This window comes from Erinaceus europaeus, chromosome 17 (genome assembly GCF_950295315.1).
Source record: "Erinaceus europaeus chromosome 17, mEriEur2.1, whole genome shotgun sequence".
Classification (NCBI taxonomy): Eukaryota; Metazoa; Chordata; class Mammalia; order Eulipotyphla; family Erinaceidae; genus Erinaceus; species Erinaceus europaeus.
In genome coordinates, this window is record NC_080178.1 from 15,950,251 (window position 1) to 15,965,189 (window position 14,939).

The window sequence follows — 14,939 nt, forward strand, 5'->3', positions numbered from 1 at the left end:
GTGAGCTATTTCACTGGCCCATAACATAAATTTTTTATTTGTAAGCTATAACCACAACTACTTTTTTTTTTTTTTTGCCTCCAGGGTTTATCACTGTGCCTGCACTATGAATCCACTGCTCCTGGAGGCCATTTTTCTTGCCCTTGTTATTGTTATTGTTTATATTGTTGGATAGGACAGAAAGAAATCAAGAGCGGGGGGAGAAGGCAGGGGGGGATAGAAAGACAAACATCTGCAGACCTGCTTCACTGCTTGTGAAGTGACCACCCCCTGCAGGTAGGGTGCTGGGAGCTCAAACTGAAGTCCTTACGCTGGTCCTTGGGTTTTGCAACATGTGTGCTTAACCCGCTTTGCTACCACCCAGCCCCCTACTCTTGTTTCTTAAGTCTTTTGTCACCTAGTACTGCTCAAATTTTCTAAGTGTATAGAAGGTAAAGCTGTCTCCCGGAGTTGGACATTACACTCACTGACAGGGTATGAGAGTATCACTACTTAGTATACTCAGCTGTGAATTTTCATTACTTTCTTTTTTTTTCTTCACTGTTAATGATGTTTGTTGAGGCTTTGCTCCTGCATCATGATTCCACTGCTCCCAGTGGACCTTTTGATAGAGAGTGAGAGGGAAGGAAGAGACAGAGAAAGCCGAGACACCACAGTACTGCTCCAGTGCTTGTGAAGCTTCCCCTTTGCATGGTGCTCCCATGTGGTCACCAGGGACATGAACCCTGGTCTTTGTGTATGGCTAAGTGTGCGGCCTCCTGGGTGAACTACCTACTGGCCTCCTGTTTCTGCATGTTCTAATGAAAGGAGCCCTGGATTGAGATCAGTAAATCTAGGTTTTATAGTGAACTTTGTCACTTACTGTCTTTGTAGCTTTTGCCTGGTCTTCTAGACTTTTTGGATTCCTCTTCCATTACGAAGTATGGACCTGGCATTCTGGGATGTCCATTCCAGGCTATTTGATGACCTACTCTCCCAAACTATTAAAGGAAAGAGAAGACTGGCAAAGCCATGATTCCTAATAGCTGGCTTCTCACTGGGATCTTCTAGGGAACCACCAGGAGGACCTTTTAAAAATATAGAGGTATCTGGACTTGAAATCATTGAAATAAATTCACAATCTTTAAGAGTAGGGCCTGTGGATCTATATGTTTCCTTGAGTTTTGTAGGCTATCTTGTTCTAGGTTTGAAAACTGCTTGTATAAAGAATTTTTCTAGTGTGTGTGTTTTCTTGTTAGTGGCAAAAGACATAATAAATAATAATGTGAAAGAATCTGTAGTTAAATTCTAAATGGAAGGAAAGAGACAATGAGCAGTCCCAGAATTCAAAAGAGAAAGGTTAGAGGAGGCCATCATTTGTTAGTGAGTCTTTATCTGGACATTTAGGACCGGTAGAGGTTTGGATTAGCAGAGAGACCATATATCCATAAAGTCTGTGATTTGCCATGCATGAGGTCCAGGGTTAAGCCCTGGCACCGTGTGGGAGTGCCAGCACACTGGGGGAGCTTTGATGCTGTGGTATCTCTCCCTCTCTCTCTGTCTACCTGAATGAAAAAGGTCAGACCAGGATTAGACAAATTACACATGTGCATGGTCCCAGTTCTGCAAGGAAAAAAAAAAAAAAAAAAGCAATCTTGGTAATGGAAAGAGCATGAGTAAAATTTTGGTGAAGGGAACAGTTTTGACAACAGTTTTACTCCTTATCTTAGTATTCTACTTTGCAGTTGTTCTGTATTACCTAAACATTTTGAGAGCATGAACCATGAAGACATTTGATGGAAGAGAGAGTTCCAGTTAGAGGGAAAAGTCAGGAGAAGAGCCCCGAGAAGGGAACTTGTGTGAAATATTTGAAATACAGAAAAGAGGCCAATGGGACTGGAACTGAGCAGTGAGGAGACAGGGGCTGGGGTGTGGGGATGTGGTCTGAGAAGGGCACAGACCCAAGTTACGTAGAACCTTGTGGATCCCTGTGAAAGACTTCAACTTTTTATCCAGTGATAGCAAGTCATTTGACCATTCAGAGCAGAGAAGTAACACGAGCTGTCTTAGATTCTGAAAAAATGACTCCTGAGAAGGTAGGTAGCAGCATGGCAGGGTAGAAGCAGGGAGGTCAGTTAGGAGGGTGTTGTAATAGCGTAGGTAAAAGTTGATGACTTATGACTTGTTACCTAGAAGGAGTGGTCAAAGCCAATGAGGTTTGAAGGCAGAGGCTAAATAGTTATTTGTGGGATTGCATGAAGGGGGAGGGAGGGGGAGGTCTGCGGGGGCAAGGGGCTCAGTGATAACTTCATGGTCTGGGCATGAAGAGATAGAATTGCCATTTATTGAGATGAGGATGGCACTGAGGAGGTTGAGGGTATAGCTAGTTAAAATGTTTAGTTTTGGACTTGAGCTTGAGATATCTTTTTGAAACTTGTTGAGTGGGCTGTTGGGTACAGAGTTTGGAATTCAGGGGTAAAAGATTGGGCCTGGAGAGAAATATAGGAGAGCCTCCATTGTACAGATCATTTTATAGCCATGAGCCCTGAAAATGCCTCATGGGAAGAGTTCCAAGAACTTATTTGGAAAGACAAGGAAGCAATAAAAGAGACCAAGAAGCGTGACTGAAAGCTAAGGAAGGTCAGGTACGAGTATTACCCTGGAAATCTTCAGAGTAACACTGGTGCCGGGCCATAACGTACGAGGTTAAGTGCAAGGACCTGTGCAAGGATCCTGGCTTGAGCCCCTGACTCCCCACCTGGGAGAAGGTCGCTTCACAAGCTATGAAACAGGTCTTCACGTCTCTTTCTCTCCCCCTTTCTATCTTTCCCTCCCCTTTAAGCTCCTCTCTGTCCTATCCAATAAAACGGGGGGGGGGGGGGGGGGAGGGGAGGGCGGGGGCAGGGAAAGGTCTCCAGGAGCTGTGGCTTCATAGTGCAATGAGCCCCAGCAAAGAAAAAAGAAATCAAGAGAAGAAATAATTTCAAGAAGGAAGGAATGATCAACTAGTTTAAAAAAGAAAGTATTGATTGAACTAGGAGGAGAGAGATTGAGGCTTTGCTGTTGGATTTAGCAACGGGGAAGTGGTCGGTGCTCCCAAGAATGGAAGGAGACAGAAGCCCTAATTGAATGGATTCAGTAAAGAAGAATGAGTGGAAAGAGAGACAGACAAGAGTGATGAACTCTTTCAGGGTATTTTGCCCCAATAGGAAATATAGGCCTGGGCAACAATTGGAGGAGGCTACAGAGTCAAGTGAAACATTTTTTAAAAGAACAGCATAAGCCAGTAATGAGTGGGAAGGAAAAGATGATGCTTCTTAAGATTGAAGGGAAGGTTCTAGGGGAAAGTCCATGAGAAGCAAGACAGCAAGTGGGATGGGGCCTAGAGGACCAAATTTTTTTTTTTTTTATTTAAGAAAGGATTAATTAACAAAACCATAGGGTAGGAGGGGTACAACTCCACACAATTCCCACCACCCAATCTCCATAACCCACCCCCTCCCCTGATAGCTTTCCCATTCTCTATCTCTCTGGGAGCATGGACCCAGGGTCATTGAGGGTTGCAGAAGGTAGAAGGTCTGGCTTCTGTAATTGCTTCCCCGCTGAACATGGGCGTTGACTGGTCGGTCCATACTCCCAGTCTGCCTCTCTCTTTCTCTAGTAGGGTGTGTCTCTGGGGAAGCTGAGCTCCAGGACACATTGGTGGGGTCTTCAATCCAGGGAAGCCTGGCCAGCATCCTGGTGCATCTGGAACCTGGTGATTGAAAAGAGAGTTAACATACGAAGCCAAACAAATTATTGAGCAGTCATGGACCCAAGCTTGGAATAGTGGAGAGGAAGTGTTAGGGAGGTACTCACTGCAAACTCTAGTGTACTTCTGCGTTCAGGTATATATTTTGCAGTAGTTTATGGATACGTGTGAACATAAGCTCTCTCTCACAGAAACTGGTGTATATCTAAGTTATGGGACTTTGTTAGAAAGTGAACCACCTAAGATGAAATTAGAGTGTACTATAAAAGGAAAGGTCTCACCCGAGTAATGAAGCTGAAGGGTTGTCATTCCACACGTGAAGTCTCTGGACACAGTCTGAGGTGAAGCATGTTGAGGTGGCAATTGTTGCATTGGTTAGGTTGTGATCGGCGGATGCAAAATTATTTGGTATGGATTGGGAGAGGCATATGGGAAAGTGGGCCCTATCCAAGGGTTCCAGGACTGGGGGAAGTAGGGGCTCTATAGTGGAGATGTGAGGTTCCTGCTGTCTTAGGGTTCAAAAAGACAATCGATAGTTAATGTTATCATCACATTATTTGGTAATTGGGTTAACTTTGAAAAGTCCTTTTGTTATGGTTTGCTGTACAGTATCCAGTATCTTGTATATAGCTGTGCTATTGGATGCTTCTGATCTACTTGGTCTAGGCTTTTGAGAGAGTCCGCATATCAAATACACAGCCTATATATTAAAAAGATGCAGTTTGTGTTTTGAAAATCTTTGAGACATACAATTGATTTCCCCCTCTCATATTAATTAACTACTGATTTATATGTCTACATTTTGCTAGGAGTGTACATAAACACCATTCCCACCACCAAAAGACTGTGACCCATCCCTCCCACCCACTCCCACCCCCCACTGTCCCAGGAAGCTGCATGTCTACCCCTCACCACAGGGTTTTTACTTTGGTGCCCTACTTACAATTTGGGAGGACCAAATTTCATTAAACAAGATTCTATGTTTTCTTTTCAGGACTTGCTTACATTTAAATTTATTTCAATTATTGTATTTTCTTTTGGAAGTTAGGATAGGCAGATAAAAAAACAGGAAAACTTATTGTACATAAAATCTTGGTGTAGTAGAAGAGATTGAATCTTCTGTGGAAGGTGACATTTCAAAGTCTTTCAATGACAATTATCTGCGCTATTCTAGTCCCTTATCAGAATTTATGATTGAGCACAGACTATAAACTCAGTCGTTTGAAATTTGTAGTGGGCTGGATTTTAACCTAATTTAAAATAGGATCTAGTGTTGAACTTGTTCTCCATGAAATTCATTTTTTTAGTATATATTTTTTGTGTATATATACTTTAGATATTTTACAGAAGATACTTAGGAAGTAATTACTTTCTTCTTCTAGCGTTTGCCCTTCTTCTGTAGCCAGTCAACAGCATCAGGTTGAGCCTGATGTAAAGTTTCGAGACCTCCTTTGAAACTGGAGAGGTGGCAGTCGTTGACTATGTGGGTCATAGTCTGTCTGGAGCCGCAGGGGCAGTTCGGGTCATCTCTGGCTCCCCAGCGATGGAACATAGTGGCGCACCGGCCATGGCCTGTTCGATAGCGATTGAGGAGGGCCCAATCATAACGTGCTAGGTCAAAGCCGGGTTGACGCTTGCAGGGGTCTGTGATGAGGTGTTTGTTCTTTATCCTAGCTGACTGCCAACTCTGTTTCCAAGAGACTGGAACAGAGAAGTTCAGTGTAGACATAGGGGACCAGATTGGGTGACGAGACGTCAAGCGTTGGACAGGGTGGGCGAAGATATCCGCATATATTGGCAGGTCCGGTCGAGCGTAGAAGTGGGAAATGAACTTAGATGATGCCGCATCCCAACGAATATCTGGCGGGGCGATGTTGCTAAGAACTGGCAGCCATGGAACCGGGGTGGAACGGATGGTTCCAGAAATTTTCCTCATGGAGGAATATAATTTGGAATCGACCAAGTGGACATGGGGGCTACGGAATCATCCTGGGGCACAGTATTCTGCAGTGGAATAGCATAATGCCAGAGATGATGATCGTAGTGTGGAAGCGCTCGCGCCCCATGAGGAGCTGGCCAGTCTTGCAATGATGTTATTCCTCACGCTCACCTTTGCTGCAGTTTTTATGAGATGTTTGTGAAATGACAGAGTGCGATCGAGAGTAACGCCAAGATAGACTGGCTGGGCTTCATGCCGGATTCTCGTATCGCCAAGCTGCACATTAAGCTCACGTGAGGCCGAGGCATGGTGTAGATGGAAAACAGATGATACCGTTTTTGCAGTGCTAGGGATTAGTCGCCATTTTTTACAGTCATCAGATATCAGAGACATGTCTTTCGTGAGTGTTTCCTCGAGGATGTCAACTTGGATGCCTGAGTTGCACAGCAGATGTCATCGGCGTAGATGAACTTCCTTGAAGAAGTTTCTGGGAGGTCATTGATGTAAATATTAAATAGCGTAGGAGCCAGAACAGAGCCCTGGGGGAGGCCACTTGAGACAAGTGGCCATCTGCTAGACTTGTCACCCAGATGTACCCGGAATCTTCTATTTTGGAGAAGAAACCATATAGTGTTGGCCACCCATGGAGGCAGGCATCTTGAGATCTTGACCAGGAGACCACGGTGCCAGACCGTGTCATAGGCTGCTGTGAGATCAACAAAGACAGCACCCGTCTTTAAATTCTTCTGGAATCCATTTTCAATGTAAGTTGAGAGGGCCAGGGCTTGTTCGCAGGTAAGATCTTCCTGGGCGGAAACCAGCTTGGGCGGGTGATAGGAATTTCTCTGTAAGATGAGAAATACGTGATAGAAGTAGCCTCTCAAGGAGTTTGTAACACACGGAGAGGAGAGAAATTGGTCTATAGCTGGCAGCCAGTGTTGGGTCTTTCTTTGGTTTCAAAACCGCTATAATCTTCGCACGACGCCAAACTTTGGGCATAGACTCAGATTCCAAGATGTGGGACAGGAATGAAGCGAGCCACTTCTTTGCCGCGGGGCCCAGGTTAAGAATGAGTTCTGGGGTGATGTTATCATAGCCAGCAGCTGTTCCCGGTTTAACCCTCTTCAAAGCATCTTCCAGTTCAGACAGTGTAAAGGGAGAGAGTTTTGGAGATGGACAAGATAACCGGAAGTGGGATGACCACTCATGGGAAATTTCTCTTTTCCAGACTGGGTCGATCTTAGCACGTCCAACTTGAGTTAGGTGACTGGCCACTGAGTTTGGAGATACAGGAGGATGGGACACGGGAGGGGGTTGGCTACCAGTACCCAGTCTGTGAAGAAGCTTCCAGGCCTTCCTACTTGAGTGGGTGAAGTTCAGACTTTCCGTGAGTTGTTGCCAGCGGGCTTGGCGTGCTGCATCCAGGGAGGTAGTGAGATGGTCAGCCACATCTGGGTCGCTCGACTCATCATACTGCTTTAGTAGTTGCTCGCATTCAGCATCAAGACAAGGCATATAGTTAGCACGTCTCCCACGAGGAATGGCTTGGGAAGCTGCTTTGAAGATGTCTTGGCGGAAGCGCCTGTAGGAATCTTCAGAGGGGATAGAGTTAATTGGAATTGCAGGCATAGATTTGTTGGTAAGATCACTGAACAGACGCCAGTTTGCTTTCCGAAAGTTCCATCTTAGTTTCTCCGAGCACAGAATCAGTGGGAGCTGGAGACCAATGTGGATGATAGCTGGGCGGTGACGACTGTGCGGGAAGATCTTGAGAACTTGTCTCGTAGCGGGAAAGGCTTGGCCGTTGACTGTGCTAATCCAGCACAGGTCGGGTGACGAGTCTTTATTCCATCTAGCACTGTGAAAAGAGCCTGGCTGTTTGGGAATTACTAACCACCTGTGACTTAGTGATAATTTTAACTTTAACTTTACAGCCATATCAGAAATTTGAATGATAGATTTACCATATCTAATTAAAACAGCTACCTGTGAGCTCTGCAGTTCTTCTTCTTCTAGCGTTTGCCCTTCTTCTGTAGCCAGTCAACAGCATCAGGTTGAGCCTGATGTAAAGTTTCGAGACCTCCTTTGAATCTGGAGAGGTGGCAGTCGTTGACTATGTGGGTCATAGTCTGTCTGTAGCCGCAGGGGCAGTTCGGGTCGTCTCTGGCTCCCCAGCGATGGAACATAGCGGCGCACCGGCCATGGCCTGTTCGATAGCGATTGAGGAGGGCCCAATCATAACGTGCTAGGTCAAAGCCGGGTTGACGCTTGCAGGGGTCTGTGATGAGGTGTTTGTTCTTTACCTCAGCTGACTGCCAACTCTGTTTCCAAGAGACTGGAACAGAGAAGTTCAGTTCTGCAGTGAACAAGTCTCAGTATGCAGAAAATTGTACAAAGTTATATTAGTAAGTTAATACTCATGTCTAAAGGCAAAATAAAAAATAAAAACTCATTTACTCACATCTTCCAAGATCAGATGAGGTTGGGCATGTTCAGGGTGGTATGGCTGTAGACTAATCACGTCTTAACGTGTTTTGTGTGTTTAAGATCAAATCTACACTTAAGCAATTCACGTAAATACATATTAAAAGTTTTAAATACTTCAGCTATTCGGTGAAATATATGTGAGAAACAAGTGGGGTTAAAACATAAGGAAATAATACATCTGAGACAAATATAGTCAGTATGTGGATAGTGTAAAAGGTACATATGTGTACACATGTACACACACTTTTTTGCTGCTGATAGTCTTAAAAAATTTTTTTTTCTTTTTTTAACCAGAGCACTGCTCAGCAGTGGCTTCTGGTGGAGGCAGACATTGAACTCAGATCCTCAGAACCGTAGGGATTTTAAATAGTTTTGTATAACCATGATGCTACTCAACTTTCATTATTATGAACACAATCTTATTAAATTAATGGAAATGAAATAATTTGCTTTTCCCTTTTTATTAATTTCCAAATGATAGTTATTAATCAGTCTCAGAAGTAATGCTGTGGTGTTCTTACGCATAATGTGCAAGAATCATTGGTCTAAAACTATTTTTACTTTTTTGGGAATCTGAACCTCTTTGAAAATCATATTAAAGCTCTGGTCCTTTTGCCAAGAATTCTCGTATGTACAGGATTTAGCATATTGTATCATGGAGTTGGTAAACTCCTCTGAGGTCCATATTCATGGGGATCCCTTAGGCATTTAAAAACTACCTGGGTAGCTTATTTATGATTTTTCTTCAAAACCTTTGCATGCTTTTTTCAAAAAAATCTTTGGCTGTTATTTATTGTAGTTTGTTTCTTAGAAGAATCACTGTTGCAGCTGGTTAAGAAGTGAGGTGTAGTAGAAAGACCAGCTTAGTTAAAGGAATCTCTGGGGTCTCTAAACTCTCTTCAGTTTCTCTACCAGCTGTAGCTGTGAGTTAACCTCCCCGGCTTTGATTTCCTTTCCTATGTGATTACTGTAGTTGCTGCAAGCAGTTTTGCGAGCAGTTGTATGGTTTCATGATATTATGGTACAGTTATCAATTTGGGATTGATTCTGCTACTGATTTTTGGAGAAAATGCCCTGGAGATGGGAGGTATCTGCTCATTGTGATGCCTTTTTACTGAATATAACTTTTCAGAAGACTTGATGTGACAATACTTCCTCATGTATGCTGGTTAGGTAAAAGTTAAAAGCTCAGTCCATATCCTGATCTCTTTAAGTTGTAGTATATTTTACATATTCTGGGCCATTGTTACTATATCTGTTGGATTTATCATCTCCAGTTCTGTGGCTTGCTTTTTCATTCTATTAATGAATTTTTTTAAATGAATGCTAAGTTCTTAAATTAGGCCAATTTATCAGTCTTTTCCTTTTCATAATTTCTTAGCAGGCTAATATTTTAATTCCTAATCAACTGTTTTTAACAAAAGCCATTCATTTGACAATTCTGTGGGAGATCAATGCATAAGAAATAATTCCTAGCCAGAAAGAGTAAAAAAGAAATGCTTAATAGGGAAAATAAGGTTGTACCGGAGAGTTTATCATTCAGACAGCTCATTCAGCTTGTATTTACTGAGCATTTACTGTTGGTTTGTTGAAAAAGTCATCATGGATTTTTTTTCTATGCAAAAATGCTCCATGACTTTGCTGACAGCTTTGTATGTATATGATGAGAACTGTTAACTAAACTTACTGTGGTAATTGTTTCAGAAAGTAGACATCTATCAAACCCAGTATTACAATAGTATATGTCAATAATATCTTTGTGTTTAGATTATGAATGATTTCCATCTCTGACATCAAGAAAAAAGGAAAAGAATCCACCTTCTAAACATTGAAATATTATTGACATACTCTGTTGTAATCACTTTAGACAGTGGTTTGATAGATGTCTACTTTCTGAAACCATTACCACAGTAAGTTTAGTTAACATTTCTCATCACACACATTTTTTTTTTTCTTGTGGGGAGCTCACTTCTAATAACCATACAATTCTTCATATTCTTGCTTGACTGTGAGTCATTCAAATTTTGGTGACTGAAATTGTTCTTTGTAGGAACTTGGGAAAAAAATTACTGCTTCTATATATATATGGAAATGAATATGGACTACATTAATTTGGGATCCTTTTAAAAATATTTTAGTGTGAATTTGCTGTGACTGTATATGATCAAATGAAAAAAGTTTGGGTCAGGAAAGAATTAAAAATCAACTATATAGTCTGAACTGACTTCTGTGTAAGTACCACGCGCTAACTGCACCACTGGAGCTCCTGAACTGACTTCTTTGACATTAAAGCCAACCTAATGGAATTTAGTTAATCTTAAAAAATGATAACAGCATCATTGAGCATTCAATTGAGAACCCTGAAAACCTTGATTTTTTTTCCCATTGGCGTATCATGTACATGGTTTTAGAGAAAATCACTTATGTTATATGGTTTACAGTCAAAAGTGGGGAGTCTTTAAGAATCTAAGTGAAAAGTTTAATTAAAATTACAACTATACTATAAAATGCAAGATTGAAACAAAAAGTTCTTTTTTTTTTTCAGACCTGCTTCACCGCCTGTGAAGCAACTCCCCTGCTCCCTGGGGAACTGGGGGCTCGAACTGGGATCCTTAAGCGGGTCCTTGCTTTGCGCCACTTAACCCGCTGTGCTACCACCTGACTCCCCAAAAAAGTTCTTTTTAAAAATTTATTTTTAGAGTCTTTTAAAAATTATTTACTTTATTTGATAAGAATGAAACAGAGAAGGGAAGATAGAGAGAGGCACCTGCAGCATAGCTCACTAATGAAGCTTCCCTCACTGCTTGTGGGGACCAAGGACTTGAACCTAGGTCTTTGTGCATGGTAACGTGCATTCTGCTGTGTGTGCCACCTCTCCTCTCTCCTCTTGACCCCCAAGAAAACGTTCTTTTAAGTAGACCAAATTAAGGGCCAATGATATTTGTTGAACTTGCTAATATAACAAGTAAAGACAGTTGGTGAAGATCTTTGTTGGGGCTGAGATCTCGTGTGTGTTATTTCGATCAGGTACAGTTTGCTTCTGTGCATCTTTCAGGAAGGGGAAACAACTACTTTTCCTTGTCTTGAAAAAATTAGCAAGTCAAGGATTTAACTGCTCTTGAATTCTTTCCTTGCTTTTAAAAGCTCTCTCCCTCTCTCTCTCTCTCTCTCTCTCTCTCTCTCTCATACTTTGGGATAATAAGCCTTTGGAGACTTCAGTATTTGGTGTTTTTTTTTTCCTTCTTAAGATCATATGAAAATCTTTTAAGTCTTCAAGTTTCGATGACATAGTCTAATTCCACTTTTCCTTCCCTTGTTATAGGAAGCCAGAGAGCTGAAAGAGAGCGAGTTTCCCCAAAACTGGTAAGTACTTTTACCAGGCAGACATAGTATGTTTGATGCTAGTCACATGTTCCGTGAATTTTTTCCTCAAAAGCTCTCTCCCAGAAATGAGGCTTTGTTACTTGCTATTTGCACCAAGAGTGAATTTTTGTTCAGTTTCACCTGACCATATCTCAAATCCATTTGTTGTTCTAATAATACTGTTAGATTTACACGTTCCCTGCATTCAGTAACCTGTTGAAATGTGAAGGTCTCCCTTGCCAAAAATGTCCTTAGTGTAGTGGTTAGGGCTGAAAAATCTAAAGTCGGGAAATTTAAAAAATTAAGATTCCTATTGTATTTTGTATGCTGTTGAATTTGCTCACATAAACATAATGGCTAAGTTAATATGTCTGTGGGGACCTTGACTTTGAAATTTGGGACTCCCTAAGAATTTGTATTTTTTTAAACTTTGTATTGGATTGCCTTCATGTCTGATTATATATTTTTGAGTGTAATATATACACACACACACACACACAGATTGGTGTAGTATTATAGAACATATAGGCAAACTCATTATTCTCTAGTTTACATCCACAGCTTATAAACTATAGACCTAATTATTTCTTTGAATGCCTAACTCAAGTTCACAGATTGTATAGGGCAGCCGAGTGACTAAAGGTCAAACAAATATTAAACCTTATTTACAGCACGTGTATTATGATAAAGAATTAACCTTAAAATACAATAGCTACAATAGGGTAGTCCTCTAATTCAAGGCTGCTCTTCTTGAATTGTCTCTGAAATACTAATAAACATAGTGGGTGGAATAAATAGTTGAGACCTTATTCTTTTTGATAACTTGTGTTTCTTGAGTGGTCTCATGCCTTTTAGAGATTGGACTTTGAACAAGAAGGGGTGGAGGGTGCGTTTGAAATGGTTAACTGTGCATTTTACTACCTTTTAATTCTCTAGCTTTTTTCACTTGTGGGACATTTGAAAATAAGTATTCAAGACCATATAACCATTTATTCTGAGATGTGGTGGAAGGAATCATGGCCCCCATAGAAGGAACCATAAGGGCCTTTTTCAGCCTTTTGCCCAGTAGGGCAATTTCTTCACCTACATCCCTGATTGTTACTTGGATGCATATTGAATGTTTCTGAAGTGTAGCTCATTACTTTCTAAAATGTATCCTGAGGAACTCTCATTCTACAGAAATGAATAAATATTCTTGAGGTGGGCTGGGGGTGGGCAAAATGTTCTGTGGTCAAGTAATTTGGGAAATGCTGCGCTAAAGTTAAACAGATTTTTTTACTGCAGGACTTCTCAGAACCTTTAATATGCTAATGTGCATTGTGAATCTCCAAGAGGGGGATATGATATGCAGCATTCTTGAATACTTCTAATGACAGGGAGCCCACTACCTCATAAGGTAACCCATTCCTTTTTTGTACAGCTCTAATCCTTAGCTTGTCCTTAAATTTATCTGAAATCTATCTCCCATAAGTTCCACTTTGTTAAGTACTTACTGGTTATGCTGAAACCGCCACACACTCTGCTATTATCCTTTGTGTCGTAAAATATTTCTCTGATTCTGGCCAGGCTTGTCTGGACTTTTTTTTTTTCTGCACTAAGTAGCATTCTAGTAGATATAGTGACCATTTCTGAAATCTCAGCCTCCTTGTCACGGTGCTCTGACACACTGATCTCCAGCTTCCTTCATTCTGAATTTATGTGAATTTTAAATTTACTGCAGCATCCTTGTCATTGGGTATAGTTGGGGTGACTTAATGGATTTATAGAAAGATAGGTAGGAAGTAGAGTGCCTCTGTGCAGAAGAGGCCTGGGCCCAGGAAGCGGAACTAGTGATGATATGGAAGAGATGGCGAAGACTACTACCGAAGGAGACCCAGACTTAACCCAACACACCACACCCTCATGTTATAATCTTATCACCTAGAGAGCCGTTTCTTAAAATGAAGGTCTGATCCTTTTCCCTACACACACACTTCATACTCAGACACATTTAGATATAAATCTATGTGTGTGTAGATATATATGTATTCAAAGTTCAATTTTCTAAAGATGACCTTACTTACTTTAATGAGAGTTCAGAGCACTGCTCAGTTCTGGCTTATTCTGGTACCTAGGATTGAATTTGGGATCTCTGGGGACTTAGGTAAGAAAGTCTGGAACACTATCACTACCTGAGCTGTTTCCATGGCCTTAACGATTTTATTTAATGGTCAGGAAAACTACCTAATTAGCTAAGGTGATTTTTGTCATCAGCTATTATACCAATATTGAGTATAGTAATTTTGACAGGTTCAGAGGATAAGATTCTAAAGTCAGCTTTGCCAGGCTCTTTTGTGTGGTAGCATTTTCTGTTGACCTAATTGTGACCAGAAAAATATCACTGTGAAAATGAGGAAAAAATATTATTTTAAGGCTTTTAAATATGAAAAATTGATTTATGTTAGCAAATGTTTGCTTTCAGTAAAAGCTATTAAAATTTGTTTTTAACATTTATGGTCATTTTTTAACTCTGCTAAGTTAAAAAGACACTATCTACCAGTTTGTTAGATTCATAAGTATTTTGTTGAAATACTTGTTGAAAATCTTGCATTAGGCACCTGACAAGTAAGAATACATATACCTGTCATGAGGCCAGGCGGTAGTGCATCAGGTTAAGCTCACATGGCGCGAAGCGCAAGGACTGGCATAAGGATCCTGGTTTGAGTCCCTGGCTCCCCACCTGTAGGAGGGTCATTTCACAGGTAGTAAAGCAGGTCTGCAGGTGTCTGTCTTTCACTCCCCCTCTCGGTGTTCCCCTCCTCTCTTGATTTCTCTCTGTCTTATCCTACAACAACAACAGATATAACAACAATAACAAGGGCAACAAAATGGGAAAAATGACCTCCAGGAGCAGTGGATTCGTAGTGCAGACACCAAGCCCCAGCTTGGAGGGAAAAAAAAATACATATACCTGTCAATATAGATCAAATGTATAATCTGATACCAAATAATTTATGTGGTATAGGGAAAAGGGATTTGCCTATTTTTAGTGAATTCAGTCTGGGGGCCACAATGTACTATATAGTTACTGCAGGCTAAGAGGTTGATTGTTGGTTGATGAGTCAAGTATGGTTGGAAAATCAGTTTATATCAGCTCAGGAATAGGATAAAGTAGTTTTTAGTAGAAACATTCAAAATTATAGCAAAGTTACACTAATAGAATCACGATGAAAGACCTAGAGATCCCAGTGGAAAAAATACCTATAAAAAAATCAGAAGTCAGTTTCTTAAAACAATTTTAAAATACTACATTGAGGAATTTATTTAAAAGTTAGTATGTGGGGCTGGGTGGTGGTGCACCTGGTTGAAAGCACATGTTAGTTACAATGTGCAAGGATCCTGGTCCCCACCTGCAGAGGGAAAGCTTTGCAAGTGCTGAAG

At 41.1% G+C, this 14,939-nt stretch overlaps 1 protein-coding gene across 24 annotated transcripts in view; it reads left to right on the forward strand.

Moving 5' to 3' along the window:
* PHF21A (PHD finger protein 21A) overlaps positions 1 to 14,939 on the forward strand; it is a 232,021-nt gene that overhangs the window by 26,216 nt on the left and 190,866 nt on the right. For 15 of the 24 annotated variants that reach the window (XM_060176518.1, XM_060176517.1, XM_060176520.1 and 12 more), the window contains 2 exons: positions 11,479 to 11,519; positions 12,804 to 12,915. The exons of 1 other annotated variant lie outside the window; for it this stretch is intronic. The gene's annotated coding sequence lies outside the window, so the exon portion shown is untranslated. Of the gene's footprint in view, positions 1 to 10,966; positions 11,184 to 11,478; positions 11,520 to 12,788; positions 12,916 to 14,939 lie in introns of those variants that run through there. 8 more of the 24 variants (XM_060176522.1, XM_060176524.1, XM_060176519.1 and 5 more) reach the window with 4 other exon arrangements.